The 20,202-nt window shown below is 45.4% G+C and overlaps 1 protein-coding gene across 5 annotated transcripts in view; it reads right to left on the bottom strand.

Annotated features, from left to right (window-relative positions):
* The window catches only part of SMARCD3 (SWI/SNF related, matrix associated, actin dependent regulator of chromatin, subfamily d, member 3), a 111,237-nt gene extending 94,059 nt beyond the window's left edge, over positions 1-17,178 (bottom strand). Inside the window, exons 1-3 of one of the 5 annotated variants that reach the window (XM_056334048.1) lie at positions 16,847-17,178; positions 15,608-16,351; positions 14,102-14,295 (exon numbers count right to left, since the gene is read on the bottom strand). The gene's annotated coding sequence lies outside the window, so the exon portion shown is untranslated. The other 4 variants (XM_056334047.1, XM_056334049.1, XM_056334050.1 and 1 more) reach the window with 4 other exon arrangements.
* Between the last annotated feature and the right edge of the window lie 3,024 nt (positions 17,179-20,202).

Genomic DNA, 20,202 nt, shown 5'->3' with positions numbered 1-20,202 from the left:
CTAGGTAATCCCTGATTGGTGGTTAACTACAAACAAAGGACACTTTAAGTAAGTGTTTACAGTCATCAATTAACAGCAAGGTGTTACCTCTCCTTGGCACCATCCCTTCCCCACTCCCCTATCCTCTCTTGGCATGACTCATCCTGTTAATTGTTATCTATTCACACTCCTTGTCCTCCCAGGGTTCGTGACCTACAAGCTCGAGCACATTCCCCTCAGCTAACTGATTGCCACCCATGGTCCTGATTTCCAGGCCCCCTCCTGCACAGAAGTGCATGCTAAAATAAGTGAAAGCTACAACAAACTGCAAATTTGTAAAGGGTGCTGTCACTAAGTGGCACTTATATGTGACATTGTTAGTAAGATGTTGGGCTTTACTATCTTTACTTCATCTGATTTGTATCTGAAAAAAAACCAAAGCCCGCAAGTTATTTACTAGGAAGACAAAAGCTAATGCCCAACACGCATTGCCTCTGCATAATGTTTCAAAAATCATGAAACATAAAATCATTAACTATCACGCTGTTTCTGGGTACACAAATCTCTCTGCTGTCAAAGTGAAGATAGTATTATTTACCTTCACTGCAATGAGTAAATGTAAAGGTGAAGTGATAAATGTCTGCTCCTGCCCAATGGAACCGTGCTTACCAAAATGAATCCACAGCCCTGTGTGTGTCTTCGCTCACACAGTCTGTGTGATGTGAGCTATGCCATGCACAGGCATCTAATTATTTACCTGCCCTTCCTGTCAAGCTCAAAGTGAAGGAACTTTTTCTGGGGCAGCAGATGTTTGGAGATGATGGCAGGGAAGAGCCTTAAAGAAAAGAATGCACCCAACAGTGGGACAAACCCTTGCACTGCATGGTGGCAGGAAGAAGCATGAGCCTGCCCCGTGGGCTATCTGCTGGTTTGCACTGCCTTTTTTTTTTTTTTTCCCCCCTCCAAAATAGGCCCTAGCTAAAGGGAACAAGCAGTCTTCTTATCCATAGAATGAGTATGAATATAGACTGTAGTACTTGTGAATACACTCTGTCACTGACATGAGGTAGCGCATGGCTTTCATGCATACATATATCTTAAAAATATGAACAATCATCACCAAAATACATCTGTACAGTACTTTAAGGAGCAAATTGCTCCAGACAGAAAATACTGAACCATCAGTATCAAAAACTCTGAATTTCAGTTACTTACATTTAAGAAAACAGGAGCACTATGGGGGAGTTCTTCATTTAAGAGCACTTAATTGAGAACTCAAAAAAAAATCCCAAACAATAACAACCTAACTAAAAAGATTCTCCTTTAGACAGGAAAGTAACAATAGAATAAAAAAAAGAGGCAATAAAATAAACAGTACAAGTCATACAGACAACTTTTACATTGCAGTCTCTGCTACAATATTCAATTAGAGAACTTAACATAATTGACTCAAAATCCATGGTGATACAAAGCCAAAAACAATACAAAAAGATTTAAGTAGTATTTCAGTAACAAAAATGTCCTCCTAGAAATAATTAATGTTTGATGTACTAGCAAAAGAATTTACAACATTGTTGACAATAAGCATTCTGTTAAGTATTTAGAAAGAAGTCAGAGGAGGTGCTAGAGGTTTATATTGGTGACAACAAAATGCTTATTACTAAAACCATTCCTACACAAGAGTGCTAAAGTTGGACAATTTAGGATTATTAGCTGAATACCGACTGCCATTCAACGGCTTTATGAGAAATAACTTGCGCATTCCTTAGACCATTATCATTGACTTAAGAAATCTGGAAACACTAAAGAAGAATGGAAGAAAGTTAATGCCGTATCAGATAATAAAATAGCGAACCGGATAAACCAGTAAGTCTGACAGTCTAACAGTATTGCTGCCATAGTTCTCAGGAAATATTAGTACTACTAAAGCATGTTTTATAGTTAACGCTAATCAAAGCAGTTTTATGGAAAACATATCTTGTCTAACTAAGATGATATATTTTCATAAGAATATTTATCATAAGACTATTTATAAAAAATTGCTCATTTGTTCATACAGCCTTCCATAAACCATTGACCATGTGAGTACCTTTGTTTAACTGAGGCTAGACATGAGGCTTATAACAACAGACATTCGGTAGACTTCATTCCAACCCAGTGCAGGTGTGTGCAATATTTACGAGCTGACCGCTCTTGACAGTCAATGGAGAGAAACAGGGATGTTTCAGGAGATTACAGTACAACCTATTCAAGTCTTTGTATTACAGTGTGGTGTGTCAAACCCTATACTCACTGTAAAAGGAACCTATGACAACTCATTCAGTTGTAGACACCTACAGTTAAATAAACCACATCTTCATGCACTTCTTGAAGCACAGGGTGCCAGAATTTAAACCAAGAAATGACAGACTGGTATTGCAAAAGCATTGTGGATAACCTAACTACTTAACAAGTGCTGAGATGCACAGTTGCAAAGTGACTGGTATTTGTCAACTGCTACTCTTCAATTACTTGTGGAATTGCTGTGATAAAAAACTGCTGAGCAAACTCCAGCAACACTGTTTATGCCCAGTGCAGCACCAGCTGAAGAACACTAATTGTCTTCAGCTAGGCCACAGTCCATGTTTTCATGTTTCAAGAATTTCTTTGCAAGTTAGAAGTGAGAGGAATACTGTGACAGATTAATACTGTTCAGGTTAAGAACCAGTGCTAACCTCATTTACAGCTCTCAAGTTCCTACAACCAAACAGTGCTGAGGAGAAACAAACCACTGCAAGAATAAGCAGCCAGGGCAGCATGGGAACTTCTTAAACCAGCTTTATCGATAAATTCCATTTATGTCAAACCTTAACTTACATGTTTTCAAAGCTAAAGAAAGAAGCAGAACTGTTGGGAACATTTTTTTTACAAATGAGAAGTAGGAAAGGTGAAGAAAATTCACAATAAAATTCACTTGCAACTAGCTGTTTGTAGGCAATTGAAACAAGCAAATTTGGATTAATGCAGTATAAGAAAAAAAATAAAAGATTGCCACATGTTGCTTGCTCAGTGCTGGCCCTCCAGGAAGAGTGGGTTTTGGAGAAAAAAAGATCAAGAAAAATCAGAGGACAGTCTCAGGATTTCCAGTTTAAATGCTGATCAGATTAAGAGAAACCATAGATTCTGACTCAGGTATACACTGGTGAAATATCTGCTGTACCCTGGCCTGTAACATTTTGAATAAAATATTCAACCCTCCACAAAAATCAATACAACACATTCTTAATATATGTCAAAAAAGCAAACTATATAGTAACAGCTAAATGAAGAATCATCAGCAGATAGGACCTGTTGTCTGCTTAACATCATGTGATATATCTGTGATTCAGGAGAACGTATGAAATTGAAAAGAACACTAATTAAGCTTGCATAAGTCACAAGGGGACAGGACAAGTAATTTATACTCTTATCCAAGTCATTTGGTGGATTAGGAACAAAAAGCTATATATAAATAAATGTGCATTCAGAGAGCGTGAAAGAGGAGGCAGACCACTTGTTGCATGGGATGTATACTCTTGGGAAGCAAGAAACCTAAAAAGATCTTCAGAAACATGGAAGAAACAACGCACATATACTGTCCATACAAAGCAAGAGCTAAAGTGGGTGCACGAGTCAGGGACAACCTGGTCCAAGCAGCTATCTATACTACTGCAGCAGAAAGGTCATCCTGGTACCCTGAAACTGCCATAAAGAACACAGCCAAAACACAGGTGTAAGGGGTGAAATAGGAGGAATAGAAATAGCCACAGGAAATCTAGAAAAAAATAGAGTCAGTATAAAACACAATGATAGGGGGAAAAGCACAGTAAGACCAGATAAGGAAAAGGGATCAGGGAAGGATTTAAAGACTTATAGAAAGATACACTACTAGAAAGTGAATGTGGGAGGCCTACAATGAAGGTGCAAGAAAGTTTATTTGGACCAGAAACTTAAGATGGAGCACAGATCTGGCAAGACAAAAAAAAAAAAAATTAAAAACAATCTATGACAGCACTGTCAGTGACTACTGTCCTGTCAGTTGCAGGACAGAGAGTTAACAGACAGGTTGTATTAGATGTAACCAATGCTATGTGATGCTATACACTCAGGCTCTCATACGTACATGCCTCTGCCATGTACCATGCAAGCACTTCCTAGGAGCCATTCCCCTTTATCATTTACTATCCTGAGACTTTTAACAAAGACTGTGGAAAAATTCATATTTCTGACACCATCAGACCTGCAACCAAAGGTCTACTTAGCCAACAGTTAGTACCAGATGCTCAAAGAAAGACTATATGAAATAAAATTTAAAAAAAAATCTTGTAAATATATATATATTTAATTTTTTTTACAACTATATCAGGTATTCTAATAAACATACTCTGGCACATTAAAACTTTCCTTACTGTATGGGTAGAGCATTACAGCCACAACACTATTATTGCAAAAAACAAGACATACATATTCCCCCTGCATGATCTTCCTGTTTCTAGCAGCCACGGTTTACTAACACCCTGATCCAAGACTACCATGTTTTATAGCCAGCAATGGAATTGTCCAACACCTGTGTTTGAACCCATTTATACTGTAGACAGCTGAAACATCTTTTAGTAATAAATGCTACAATCTAATTTGGCATGAGCTAAAAAAAAAAAAATCCCAACCCTTTGTGTTCGTTTTAAGCCTGTTGCCTGATAATTTCATCACATGTCCATATGTTCTACAAATCCTAAGCCCATATGTTCCAGAAATAGTAGCCTGTCTTTCCTCCGTGATGACTGATGATCTCTAGCAGTTATCTTCATCTATCATTTTTCTAAAGAATCTCACATACCTCCTCTGACAGAAATCTCTCCACCTCTCACTAACCCTATCAGTCTAGAATTCTTCTAGTTCTACTAGTCACGGCATCTTAAGGGATATAGAACTGCATTCACTCTTCAGGACACATGAGTGAACCGTGGATACATACAATACTGTAACAATAACTTCAGTTTTGTTAATTCTTTTCCTGTAACATGTAACATCAAATTTTCCATTTTAATCGCTATTGCTAAGCTCATGCTTGCAGAAAGCTATCTACAAAGATGCTAAGATTTCTTTCTTAAGCCAAAAGACATAACTTTGACAACAATGCGGCTACACTGGCAGGCTTATTTTCTCTACACACTTTGCGTATTAATTCATCAACCTCAAATTTATTCTGCCATATTATCATCCAGTTTTGAAACACTCTTCCTCAGTCTTAAGAGACAGGTTTAGGTTCCACTGCACTGAATAACTTCACATTGTCAGCTAATTTTGTTGCTTCATTCTTTACCTCTTTAGATATCATTCGTCATCCACTGAACACCCATGAAGAACCAAAAAGGCACTCTTTCCATTACAGAAACTGAACATTTATTTGTCTTTCTGCAGCCACCACCCCCAGCAGCTCCAGGGCCCAGGGACTCCACTAGTTCAGGTCAGTCCTTTCCAGAGCTCTGTCTGTAGTTTCTTAATAGCTTGTCAGTTAGTGAAAGTATACTTTTGGTCTTGGTCTCCATTATCCCTGAGACTAGCAGGTTTGTGTCTCTGTGGGGTTTTCTTTAGTGCTTCCCCCATTTACTTCTTATCCCCCTTTGCACAGAAAACATCCCTGACTGCATAAACTTAATGAAGAGGAGGTGTTCTCTCACCTTCCACATGCTCTTACATCTCCTCATGATGTTCAACAAAGGGAAATGCAAAGTCCCACACCTGGGGAGGAACAACCCCAGGCACCAACACATGCTGAGGGCCACCTGCTTGGAAAGCAGCTGGTCAGAAAAGGCTATGAGGGTTCTGATGGACACCAAGCTGAACACCAGCCAGCAGTGTGCCCTGCCTGCAAAGAGGGCATGTGGTGCCCTGCGCTGTGTGGGGCAGTGTTGCCAACGGGTCGAGAGAGGGGATCCTTCCCCTCTGCTCAGCACTGGCGAGGCCACAGCTGGAGTGCTGTGTCCCGTGCTGCGCTTGTCCAGTACGGGAGAGACACAGACATACTGGAGAGCCCAATGAAGGATATGAAGATGACAAAGGGACCAGAGCAGCCCTCCTATGAGGAAAAGCCAAGAGTACTGTGAGTGTTTATCCAGGAGAAGAGAAGACTCAGAGGGGATCTAATTAACACCTATAAATACCTGATGGGAAAGTGCAAGAGGATGAAGCCTCTTTTCAGGGGTGCCCAGTGACAGACCAGAGGCAATGGGTGCACACTGAAACACTGGAGGTCCCCTCTAAACATCAGCAAACACTATTTTACAGTGAGGGCAATGGGGATTAGAATAGGTTGCCCGGACAGGTTGTGGAGCCTCCTACCTTGGAGAGATTCCAAGGTGGTCTGTACATGGTCCTGAGCAACCAGCTCTGCTTGAGCAGGGGAGATGGACAAGATAACCTCCAGAGGTCCCTTTCAACCTCAACCATTCTGTGATTCCCTACTTTTCCTGACTGCTTATAAGGAATTTTCCTTATTGACTATATACTTCCCGTGTTAGCTTTTACAATCTTTAGAAACCTTGCCGAGAGCATCTGCAAAACACTTAAGTACAACACACTGACAGGCCCACTCCTACTCACACAACCCATCAGAGAATTCTAATTCTATTAAGATAGGAGCACAAAAGATAATAGAATAGGAACATAACGACCTGTGGGACACCGTTTGCCTCTACAGAAGACATGCTGATGCCTTATCTGCAACAGCATGCTTAGACACCAGTCCTTTGAATAAAAGACAGGATTCCACTAATTACAACTTCACATGCAGTTTACATTGTTAAACATACTAACAGATGAGGATGGCTGCAGCACTTGACAGAAGCATTCACTCAGAAAATAAAATTTGAAGGAGTTATGAAGAGCTTGACAGAAATCTTATGAGCCTGACAGAAGATACTACAGAACATGGTATCAGCCATTAGCTCTCTCTTGCTTTCATCATACTGCAGCCAGTGCTGGTCACATCTCTAAAAAGTATACAGCAGAATTAATAGAGATACAGATATGGAAAGACTAGGTACAAAATAATTATCTTATGAAGAGGAACTGAAAAAGTGTGCTTGTTTATATTGCAGGGGAGGGGGAAAATGTGCAGAACTGAGACTAGCACTGAGACAAAACTAGGACACATTTATCTTGTAACAGAAGAACTAGGGGACCACCAACAAAACCAGAGGGCGACAAACTCACAATCAGTGAAAGCTTTTTCATGCAGAATAGTTAGCCTGGGGCACTAACTGGCATAGGTCTTGCTAAGAGACTTTGAAGATGCAAAAGGAGGTAAGGAGCATCCAGGTTTCTTGACCTTGCAAGCCACACAGCAAAATCTTTACATGTCAAACAGCCACAAGACACATGCCACCGTATACTTCAGAGGGTGACAGAGAGAAGTACCAGATAGTTCACAGAACAGTTATGACAGAAGATGTCTCACATGTTCCACGCTGCCTTGGGCCCTAGCTGGTCTGTGCATACCACTGGATCCCAGGGAGACCTAGTGATGGTGTTCTTGGCAGTCCCCACTGGTTTGCATCCTTCCAAAGATAGATCTGGACTACCAAGCACAAAAATGGCACCAGAATTACTTACAAACCATATACAGATACGCTTGGACGAGACACTTAGATTCATACAAGAATATCCAGAGTTGTTAAGAGAACAATGAGAAAGTTTGTAAAGAACAAAGCCCACAGAACAGAAGCCAGGCTCTACTGAGAGCTAACAGCATCCTTCTGTGAGGGGCAGCTTATTGCCTAGCATTAATCACAAGGGATTTAAAAGACCATTCTAGAGATGACTGGGTATTATTAGACTATTTTTTTCTGATTACAAATGAGTAATTTTGTTTTTTTAATTGTATATATATATATATTATATATATATATAATATATAATAATAATGATATGAAATATCAATAATGTCCCCAATTTGCTGCAACAAATGGTAAATGTAGTTAAAAGTGAAGGTACCTTTACAGGGAGGGTTAGTAACTATTCATACAACATTCACCAGTGTCACTCAGCATATGGAAATTAAAGTCAGCTCTAATGAACTGGTGTACAGGACAGAACTGCTGGACCGAGCCATTTTATTAAGATAGATCCATTCAAAGTGTGTGTTTAAAGGCAAGGAATGATCTAAGAACAAAGAATGAAGAACATCCCGCTAAAGCAGGGGATCATGTCTTGAGAAGTGGAAAATGTGAAAAGGAAGTATGGACCCACAGTGGGAAAACAGACTGAATTACCTGTGCCACACTGTGGCAAAGAGAGCCAAAAGAACCCTTAGATTTATGAAGAGGAAGCAAGGATAATAAGATGATTTTCTCTATATACTTTGATAACTAGAGAAGTCCATGTTGGGACACTGAATAAAGTAGTGCAAAGTACAATCCAGAAGTCTGAAAAATGCTGTCCACAAAAGGTGGACAAATTTAATGAAATGAAGTTGAGAGATGAGAACAATGATGATGTTTAAGTACATTCAATGTAAGTACCAGCAGTCACAAAATCCCGAGTGATAGAAAGCTTTTAAATTACACAGAAAAAAAAAAAAAACAACAGAAGAGCCACTGGACAAAAGCTGATGTGAGACAAACTATGCCACAAATCGTTACCACACAGTGCATGTCAGTTAGGAGCATGGTGGGGGGTAGGGGGTGACCACACTCCTAACCATTACAACACCCTCTCCTACATAAGCCCAGATGATGCTTATAACCTTCACCTCTTGCCTTCAGGATAGTCTAGCAGTCACAAACAAGACAAAGAATCCAAGCAAAGGGGCTAGCATGGCCATTAGAAGCTCTTCAAATCCTTCTTTGCCCCAAGTCAGTATTGACCTGCCAAAAGCCTTCTTAACAGATATTTGCTGAAGTTCTTAAATCCTCCACTGATACGGGCTCTACAGGCAGTATATTCAATTTTTAATTTATAATAGCTAACCAAACTGCAGCTTGTCTTTCGGGAAGATATAAGGCTCACAATAAGGACAAAAGTCCATTAGGGCTCAGTAAAATACAGGTGTCAGCTGATCCAAAAGTCTCTTTCAGCCAAAAGATCCATTAATCTGTAAACAACCATGATCATGCAGATCAACACCTGGCTTCATGCTGGCGTTAACCCCAGGACTTTGACTTCTATGATCACAGAATTTGATGAATACAGATTACTGGGAGAGAGAGGATTCACCATCAGTCAGTTCCCTCAGGACCCTGGCATGCACTCCACCAGGTCCCATGGACTTGTGTATGTTCAGGTTCCTCAGATGGTCTAGAACCTGATCTTCTGTGATGGGTGGGACTTGCAACTCAAGAGATCTGGGAGGAGCAACTGTCAGTGAAAACTGAGAAGGGAAAAAAGTTGAGTACTTCAGCGTTCTCCATGTCAGCTGTGACCAGATTCCCTGTCTCATGTATTGGGGGGCACAATTTCTTTTGTCCTCCTTGTCTAACTAGGGTACCTGCAGAAGCCCTTCTTCTTATTCTCCACATCCCTTGACAATTTTAATTCCAGCTGTACTTTAGCTTTCCTGATCCCATCCCTACACTTGTGGGCAGCACCTCATATTATTCTCAGGACACATTCCTGCTTCCACTGCCTATGAGTTTCTCTCCTATGCTTTGGATTTACTAGGAGGTCCTTACTCAGCCATGCTGGTTTCCCACCTTCCTCACCTGATTTCTCAGCTCTGGTAAGCAATAGTTCTTGTGCTCTAAGAAAAATGTCTTTAAATAGCCGTCAGCTCAATGTCCAAATCGAGACCAGTATCAAGTGGTGTCCCTCAGGGGTCCATACTGGGACCAATACTTTTTAATGTCTTTATTAATGACATAAATAGTGGGATTGAGTGTCCCCTCAGCATGTTTGCAGACGACATCCAGCCGAGTGGTGCAGCTGACAGGCTGGAGGGAAGGGATGCTGTCCAGAGGGACCCTGACAGGCCGGGGAGTGGGTGCTTGTGAACTTCATGAAGTTCAACAAGGCCAAGTGCAAGGTCATGCCCCTGGGTCAGGGCAATCACCAGTACCAGTACAGACTGGGGGGTGGTGAATGGACTGAGAGCGGCCCTGCGGAGGAGGACCTGGGGGTGCTGGCAGATGAAAAATCAGCCGTGACCCGGCCACGTGCGCTTGCAGCCCAGAAAGCCCCCCATGCCCTGGGCTACATCCCCGGCAGCGTGGCCAGCGGGGCGAGGGGAGGGATTTTTCCTCTCTGCTCTGCTGAGACCCCACCTGGATCCAGCTCTGCAGTCCACAGTAAAAGACAGACGTGGACCTGTTGGAGTAGGTCCAGAGGAGGGCCATGAAAATATCAGAGGGCTGGAACACCTCTCCATCTATGAAGAAAAGATGAGAGATCTGGGGCTGTTCAGCCTGGAGAGGGGAAGGCTCCAGGGAGGCCTTTTTGTGGCCTTTCAGTACTTAAAGAGGCCTGATAAGAAAGATGGAGAGCAGGGCCTGTAGTCAGAGGACAAGGGGCAATGGTTTTAAACTGAAAGATGATGGGTTTAGATTTGACATCAGGAAGACATTTTTTACAGTTAGGGTGGTGAGACTGGAACAGGACTATCATTCTATGAACGACACACTGAATGAGCTTTGTACTTTCTCCTGCAACTACTCGCATTGGCCACTGTCCACACAGAGTCTGATCAGCATACCAGCCAGCACAGTTATGTGGTTATTCCTATGACCTCAAAGAAGAAAAAACAAGAATACAACACCTCAAGTAACCTTGCAGTATGTCTTTTCTCCACATTGGAAACAGAAAGCTTAAAAAAATTATCTACAGGTAACATTCAAAAATCATTCCTCACTCACCTAACAACGGCAAACATAGCTCTTGCTTCCCATCTAGACATCACCTTTTAACTGTAAATTCTGCAGTTGCCATGAACTGTACATGCTTTGCCAGGGGAAAATGACTGTTTTAAATCTTTAAATATCATTAATCAATAAATTTTGAATGTTATGCCTTGTTAGGCCTTGCAATTTCACCAAATTAAATCCAATTTCTTCCACATCATCAAAAGCACATTTGCAAATCAAAGGCCACATGCTTATGAAAAGTTAAGTTTATACAATTTCCCACTTCAGTGCAATAGCTGTGCCTTTAAGTTTAAAAATATATGATTGGTAAATGGTATTTTCTTCTCTGCAGTTCAGGACTTTGAAAGGAGCTGAACTGCCTTTATAAACAAATATTTTAAAAGATTCATTCACAGGCAGAGAATAAGCGTGCCAAATTTCAGGGTAAAAATTAAAACATACAGCGTTGATTAGACTCCGACACTCTTGGAGCAGGCAAATTCTTCAGTCTAGCTAAGGGCTTCATTTAAGCCATGGTGATAGTTATAGTTGAAGAGATATGCTTCTACCCCTAGCTTTGCACAACTACCATAGACAATCACAGACATCATCATTATGGTAAGAGTAAAAAACAGTAAAGGCTATTGGACTACCCAAGGCCATAAAGGCAAGGACAGGAAGGATGTCTCTCCACCACTAGAATAAATGAAGAGAGAGGTTTTTTTAAAAAAGGAAGATCAAAACAGCTTTCCATAAAACTCCTGGACAAGGTTCCCATTATTGAGGTGCCAGTGATACCAATACATCAAGGTACAAGAATGACCATGCACTGTTACCGTTGTGTTCACTCAGTGAATACCAGAAACATTTGACAAGGGCATCTCAGGCTGCCAATTCACAAAAATCACATGTGACTCACTTGGTGACTTCTGAGTAACATTTCCTGATAAAGACATACTAGCCACTGTCTACATTATGAAAGCATCATGGAGAAGACTGCAGTAACTCTGTGAGCTAGAAGAAGCAGCACGCAAATTATAGTTACTTGCTTGCTTCTGTGCACTTAGGACACTACTCTATAAATAAAAAACATGGATAATTCCGTGGCATAACACCAACACTCTTAATCCTTTACATTTTAAATTAAGAACTATTTCATTCCTCCAACTGTATCATTCCAGAAAAGCTAGGTTGCTGGTATGTGATTCAATTTAAGTGGAGACCAGCAAATTCCAGGTGTTAGCCCAAGCACTGTGGAAACCACTGTGGCCATACCTCACTGGGAGAGGAGCAAGCTCCAAGTGATTAAGAGTACTGAAAGTTACAGTTAACACTCTAGCTTTCATCAAAAAGCTAAAGGAATTTTGATACATAAGCTCTTCCGATTCCAGTAAGGGTTGCAGACTCTCTGCAGGATTATATGTCAGGAGGTATGTTCTGTGTTAACTTTAACATCAACGGGTTCTTAACAAGTCTGGAAGCATACAGAACATGGCATGGGATGGTTACAGGAACAGAAAGAAATGGAGTGTGGTGTCAGAACTGAAAAGGAAAGAAACTTTCCTAGATGTCAACTAGAAAAGAAATGTTTTGCCACATTTGCTGCCTGACATTCAGTGGTCATCTTGAACCCAACACCATCAATAAGTGCAAACACAATTAAAAAAAAGAAAACTCACAACAGTGTTTCCTGCTTAGCAGGTTGTTATTCTCATTTTCTTTAGTTCCAATTTCTTTTGCCTAGCATCTGCAGTCACCCCCTTTTTGTCTGGTCTCTCCTGCTGCCAAGTAACACTCATCCATACCTCAGTCTTCTATCATTTGGAACCGGAATGAGGAGAACTACCAAACTATCTTTCTAAAAGATGTACCCCTACTCAGCAACAACTGCAAGCTGGATACAGGTACCCACTACCTTTAGGAACATGCCAGAGCAAATGGTCCTATAGCTCTCCCTGGACTCAGAATCCGAAAGAACATTTAGCTGAACAGAAAAGGACAGAATACTGACAGAAAACAATCACAGAAAAGTCAATCACAGAAAACTGGGACAATCAGGAAAAAACCTAACATCGAAACAGCGGACTTGAGAATTCAGGGGATTTTTCTAACATTGTTTACTCCAAACCGCTGACTCCATAATTAGATGGCAGCAAAAATGTAAAAGGTATGTGGAAAAAAAAAATTATTCCGTATTTGCCTCATTTTCCTATTCTGTTTCCACATATCCATTACTAGTCAGAGACAGGATATTTTGGTCTGAGTCAGCACCAACACAGTTCCTAAGTTCATGTGAGTTATGACTGGTACACTAGTACTGCTGCCTCTGCATAACACTGTCCCTAGCTCAGTCAGATTCATACAGCCAGAGGTAGCAGGCATCAGGCAAAGTTTGTAACTATGCTGCAGCAGACTAAGCAATGTGGTTGTTAAAGGGCCAAATCAGAAGACAGTAACAAGCCTAACATGTCTTAAAATAAAAAAAAAAAGTTACAAGCTAGGATATTTATTTTCAATGCAAAATAGAACACTTTTTTTTACCAGACAATTTATGCTACCAGTGAAGCGACCTGTGCAGGCTGTAGAAGGTGAAAAGGCACCAATCCAGTTGTAGGAAAAACAAAGTCCCTTACAGGTACACTGTGTACTGACTGGGAAAAAAGACAGATGGATACAAGTGGACATTCACCAGTGGAAGCAACAAGAAGAATGGAACTGACGGTAGAAAATAAAGACCTGAGTGGCAGATTTGAGTACCTTATCATGGAGATGACCAATGCATATCCAACATCAGCAGGTACTGGAGAAGTCTACCAGCTGGGAAGAGCTAACCATGGTAATTTAAACCTGCTGTGAGAAGCCTAGTAACCCTACAAATCAATAGCTATTTGATAAGAACTAATCACATTTACTTGTAGCTAACAGAGTAATGAATTACCACAAAGAGTACCTGCTAGTCCTCCTCCTCTTCATTCTTTCCTGTTAGGCCTGGTCTTACCACCTGCATTCTCCAACGTTACTCACTCTGAGCCAGCCCACTCTGCCTAATCAGCACTCTCCCTGCCAGCACTAGCAGAAACTATCACAGAATTAGTTGGCTAGTAAAAGGACCAGCTTAGGTCAATAGCAGCAAGCAGGCAGTTCAGGATCTATTTCACAAAATAACATTTCCCATATGTCCAAAGGCAAACATGTTCCACTCCCAAGACAAAGCAGAGACACATTCTTTACACCTAGAACAGGTCATTTTTCAAAAGGCTAAAACTTACCTGTACCGGACTAGGTAGCTGATGAACACCTGGAGTCACATGTGTATAGACCAAGAGGAAGCAGGAAGCTTATCCAGCAGGGGGGAGCAGGAGACCAGATACTATGTCATGATGATTTAGCAACAGATACTCTCATTGACCTGAAGCAGGAACAGCTCTAAGACAGCAAGCCAAGGATGCATTTGGATCCAGCTCTGAAAAAGAGAAAGTACATACTGAGTGAGAGGGAAGTAATACACAATATAAATAAAATTTCCTAGACCAGCACCAACCCATGTGACACTTCATAAGCAATACAACTGGAGGGAAAAAAAAAAAAAAAAGAAGAGGGAAAAAGCAAGAAAGAAAAGATGCAACTGACAGTGATTAGGGGCTTCTTTGCAGACAACTGCACACAAATGCATGCCCATATTGCCAAGACAGTACTTTTGCCCAGGCACTAGGCTATCCTCATAGGCTATTCAGCTTACAGGTGGGAGCCAGCATATATTTGGGGAAGACTGGAAATAAACTTGAAGGAAGCACACCACTTGTCTATAACCTGTCAAGATGTTGAAACATGCTCTAGTATGAACCATAGGATGGTTAAGATTGGAAAGGACCCCTGGAATTTGTCTGGCCTAACCAAGAAGCATGGGTATCTTCTTACATAGATGTTCTCAGTTGCATTTCTGCCATCAGATTATCTCTGGCTACTTTTGGGAAAGCAGGTCAGTTCAGGAACTTCAAGCAAGCCAGCTTGCTTTCATTCTTAAAAAAAAAAAAATCAAATCCTTTAAGTCTATCAGAGTACTCTAGCATTTCAGCAGGTGTTGTTAGCTGCCCTGGTAGGATGATGAAAGTGTGGCAGACTGGGAGAACTAATGACCCCACAGACTTAGGGTTTAGTCAGGCAGCTTCAGTGTCTGTATATTCATGATAGGTCCCAGAGAAGATGAGCCAGGGTAAGAAGGAAAAGGGAGCCACTCCTCAGAAAGAGCTGAGCCAGCTGCACCTGTGTATGCAAAGCACTGCTTCTTCTGCCAGCTCTCTACTGTAGCTGATGAAGAAAAGAAGCATTGCAGCAGAACAGATGTGAACACCAGCACTCACAGCATTCACAAGTGTAAGCTCATACTTAGTCATGCAGTTAGAAGCAACTGCTCAAAGAACCAACAGGCCAGAAAGGGAAACACAAGCATCACAGTGCCAGCCTAGGCAGGGCTGGTCAGCACAAGAGCAGACAACTCCATCAGGGACAGTAACAATGTTCTAGGTCCAGCAGGGTAAAAACAAGGGAAGAACAAAGAGCAGAAAGAAGATCATGGTGAACTGTGTTAAAACAGAGCTGATGTCAAGGAAGGATGGAGTCCGGGAAAGCAGTTCTGAGGCAGAACACAGCAAATGAAGGCAATGCAAGTGAGAAAGGCTTGACCAGGAGAACGCATAAGGTACAGAAAGGAACATCACTGCAGCACTGTGGAAAAGGAAGCAGCCAAAGGCTGACGTTGGGGATCTCACCCTCACCCTGCCCTAGGGGAAGATGGGCTGGTTTGTCATCATGGCGTCCCAATGGTAAACAGCAGGTTGTCGATTGCTCCCAAGGCAGCACCAAGGAACCAGTTATTTTCAGACGCTGCAGGACTCCGCCTGGATGGGCAGTAGTATGAAGCCAATCTCTCCAAGGGCAGTGATGACAACACTGGGCAAGGATACTGAACAAGTGCACCCCCAGACCATGCTAACTGGGGAATGACCCTGCCTTCTCCTCAGTCTGCCGCTGAATTTCTGCCTCAGTCCAGCACAGGGTCCCTCCACAGGAGATGCTGATAGAGGAGAGTTCAGGCCCAAGGAACAGGAAGGAGGGAAGGAGCAGCAGTCTCCAAGCAGCAAGCTCGTGGCGCCACAGTGAGATGGTTTGCCTGTGCAGGAAGTCAAGATCTTCTGGACGGCCACGCAGAGCATTAGTCTCCTACAGATACAGATCGGTTTGTCCTGAGTATCTGGGACTACACATCTCCCTCTGAAAAGAGAGCTGAGGGGCAACAAAACATATGCTCTCTCTCAAAAGGTGCTACCTCCTACATGAAGGCTGCTTGTTCCTGGGGAGCTGGCGACAGTTGCACTGGGGTGCGCCATGTCTCCAGGATCAGGGTGTTGAGAAGAGGACCCTCCTTTCCAGACGACCGTGACAGGGCAGGCTAGCCGATTCCCCCCGGGAAGGTCAGTCCCTGCCGGGGGAAGCCTCCCGAGGGGGCCTGCAGGCCACATCTGGGAGCGGTAAATGAGCACCGGGCTGCCCCTCCCCGCCTGCCTCCCTAAGCCACCGGGACCCGGCGAGGCAGCAGAGCCGCCGCAGCGGGACAGAGGATGCGGGGCACGGCCCGGGACAACCGGCGGGCCAGGCGGGCGGCCGCACCGGCGCGACGCCAGTCCCCAAGGGAAGAGCAGAACGAGCTGGTTCCCCCGAGAGCTTCAGCCCCCGGCCCCGCGGGGCAGAAGGCACGGCGGGCGGCACAGCGGCGGCGCGGGGTCCGCTGCCCCGACCCGGCGAGCCCCCGGTCAGGCGCGCGCTGCGGGCAGCACCGGGGCCGGAGCAGCGCCAGTGCCCGGGGTCCGGGCGCCGGGGCCCGTGCCCGGCCAGTGGGCGCCGCTGGCGGGGCAGGGGGAGGGAGGTGGCAGCGCCCAGGCGGCGGCGTCCCGCAGCCAGCGCTCCCGCAGGTGCCCGGGGCAGGGGGGGGCGGCGGCACCCGGGTCAAGGCTCACCGTCCCGTCCATGCTCCTCCCCGCCGCGGCGCTCTCCCACTCTCCCGGGGGCCGCCGTCCCAGCGCCGGGCGCGGGGCGCCTGCGCGGCGCTGCAGAGAGCGGCGCAGGGACCGTCTGCAAAGTGCGCGTCGCTCGCCGCCCGCGCAGGAGCGGCAGCGCGAAGCCGGGGCAGGCGGCCCGCAGCACCCCCGCCGCCAGGGCGAGGGGCTCGCCACCGAGCGACCGACGCCTTGGGCCCGCCGCGCTCCCACCTCCTGCCTTTTAGCGCCGCTTCAGCAGGGGGGAGGATGGCGGAGCCGCGGCCCCCGTGGCCGCTTCCCAGCCCCGCGGGGGCGGTGCGGCGCGGAGCTCCTCCCGCGGCGGGCGGGGGCAGCGCCCGCACCTTCCCGGCCCTGCCGGCCGCCCCGGGGAAGCTCCCGCTAGCCAGCGGCGTCCGCGGCAGCCTCGGGAGGGGGATGGACGGGCTGCGGGTCCGCCACGGCTAGCCCCCTGCCGCCACCGAGCCCGGTGTCACAGTCCCCCGCCTCCAGAGCCCACTCACCGCCACGGCGCCCTCCCGCCGCTGAGCGCCCCTCGCTCCCCACCGCCCCCAGCCGCCGCAGCCTCCACGCACCGCCCTCCGGCCCCGGCCCCTCTGCCCAGCGCGGTCGTCAGACGGGCCGGGTCCCGCCGCAGAGCCCGCGGCACAGAGCCACGGCACGGCCTCGGGGGCTGCAGGAGGGGCAGGGGCCGGGGCCTGGAGAGCCGCAGCCCCCGCGCGGCGGGTGGGCACGTCCAGCAGCGCTAACCGCCCGCGTTGGCGGCCCCTGGCCGCTTGGAGCCACGCCCCGGGGGGGTCTGACCCCTGGAGGTGGGGGGTCTGGTCCCTGGAGACGGGGGGGTGGGCCCTGGAGGGGGGGTGCTGACCCGTGGGCCCTCGGGCTGCGCCGGCTGGAACGGGAAGCGACAGGGAAGGTGCTGCGTGGCTGCCCCGCGCAGGGCGTGCGGGACCCCGCCGTTCGAGGGCGAGCTGGAGAAGCGCCGAGGGCAGTGCTAGCCAAGAGCGGGACGCTGCGGCCGGGGAGGCGTGGGAGGGGGCTGCACAGGCTGGGCGCTGACAGTGTTCCAGTGCTCCAAGGCGCCATCAAGGATTATCGGATGAGTAGAAGCCAAGCAATTCTGCCAATTCCAAGTGTCCAAAAAGCATGCAAGTCTAAAAGCTGAAATAAAATGTTGCAAAGATTCTGAAGTGGATTTGTGTCTCACCAGGTATTCTGAAATGGGGCCTGTCTATGCACCTGCCTTCAGCTTTTCCAGCCTGCATTTTTGATGTGTGTCACACTTTCAAGCATTTTGCTACAGCTATTTGCACTAGAAAAACAACTGCCGCCTTTGAGCATCCTGGAAGAAATGGTTCAGCGTGCATGTTGGGAAGATAACGTAAGTGCTAGGTACATCCAGGAAAGGCAATCTGAAAGAGGAATGCAAGGGAGTGTGACTTGGCCAAGGTAGGTGACTCATGAGGGGCAAGCCCTGGCATAGTGTCGCAAGAAAGCACCTTGGGTTGTGGCTCAGGTTGGGGCTCCAGGCCAGTGGCTGCACTGGCAGACTGCACATGTTCCGCAGTACCATAAAGCATGCTTCACGAGGGATGTGTGTGACAAGGTAATGCTCAAGGCCAAGTAGCATAAGGCAGGTTCATCAGAAAAGATGTCTCCATGCTGAAGGTAAGAATGGAGGAGCCAGCTGAGCAAGATTACACCTTGCTTTTGCTCAGGAAATGTGCACCGATCAATGAGAGTGTATCATCCTCTGTGTCTGGTCATCTGATCTGACCAACAGCCTCCAGACCTCCATGGAACAGCCTAGACCATCTGCAAGCAATTGTCTTGCATGTTCCAGAGTGCCAGCAACTGGCTGTGAACCACTTCTGAGTGAGAAAATTCAGCATCCTGTCAGCTGTGGCTGGCACAAAGGCAGCCATCCCAGGGGCTGCACAGGCATGACCTGAGTGTGACCAAGTAAGCACAGCTGGCAGCACACAGACACCCAGCCAGGGTGTGCATGTTCGCTGTTTTACAAAGTCAAAGATGACACTCATAGTAAATTGTCTTCCTGGCCACACTATGACCCCATTGTAGTCCATCAATTCTGTATCATGATCTTCACACAATTTTCTTTTCTGCTGAACTAAAGTCTGTCCTTGGGGACAAAAATGTAGTCCCTTTTTGCAGATAATGACATAAAAATGGTGGTAGAGTCAAATTGTGTACACTTGGCCTATTCACCCTGTTGCTGACAGTGGCCAACACTGAACGCCTAGAAAAGATTGTAAAAGTAGGGTGGACGTACAGTGACACCTCCATGAATGCTCTCCTAGTTCACAGTGATTTGTGATTCAGAGACCTACTGTGACAGAGGTTTTGCCTTTGTGTTTAATAGCCTTTGATGGATTTCTCTTTTGCAACCTTCATCCACTATATATTCACAGTCAAGAAATTTAAGGCTATGAAGGACCATTAATTCTGCCCACTTACATATGACAATTTCTCATGGGCCTCCAATGATCACTGTTACACAAACCAAACAAATTGTAACATACTGGAAAAGCTACTGCTCTGTTATTTCACTAACTAATCACTTTCATCACTAAAAGCATATGTCTATTTTCAGCTGGAATTATCTGTCACATTTTAAAGCTGCTGTTTTGGTGTTGCTGTTGTTGTGCCTTACCCCTAGACAATTGAAAACCTCTTTAGCATCCAGCAGTTTTGCTCAGTAAAAGTACTTATACACTCTAATAAGATCACCTCACAACCTTCTAAGTAATTAGAGTTCATAGAATCCCAGATTGGTGTGGGTTGGAAGGGACCTTAAAGACCCCCAGTCCCACCCCTGCCACGCGCAGGGCCCCCTTCCCCCAGCCCCGGTGGCTCCCAGCCCCGTCCAGCCTGGCCTTGGGCACTGCCAGGGCTGGGGCACCCACAGCTGCTCTGGGCAGCCCGTGCCAGCGCCTCGCCGCCCTCAGCATAAAAAATGTCAGTCTTATAACTAGTGTTGATCTGCCCTCTTTTAGTTTAAAACCATTAAAAGCAGTTTAAAGCCATTACCCCTTGTCTTATTGCTACAGGAGTTCTGCATGTCTCATTGCAAAATGTTTCTTCCAATCTTCGATAAATTTTGTGAACTTCTTGTACATTCTTCTTGTTTTCTCTCTGTTCCCTTCAAGCCTTACAAAAAAAAAAAAAAAGGGCTCTGCGACCAGAGGCCTTATTGCTGTCTCTCACATCAACAGCATCTGCTTCCCCCAGATTGCCTACCTGTATCAATCAGTCATATCATGTTTTATATCTATATATCTATATCATATTACATG

Source organism: Falco biarmicus, chromosome 4, assembly GCF_023638135.1.
Source record: "Falco biarmicus isolate bFalBia1 chromosome 4, bFalBia1.pri, whole genome shotgun sequence".
Classification (NCBI taxonomy): Eukaryota; Metazoa; Chordata; class Aves; order Falconiformes; family Falconidae; genus Falco; species Falco biarmicus.
Note: the sequence above shows the minus strand (reverse complement) of the source record. Positions and strands in the feature narration are given on the sequence as shown.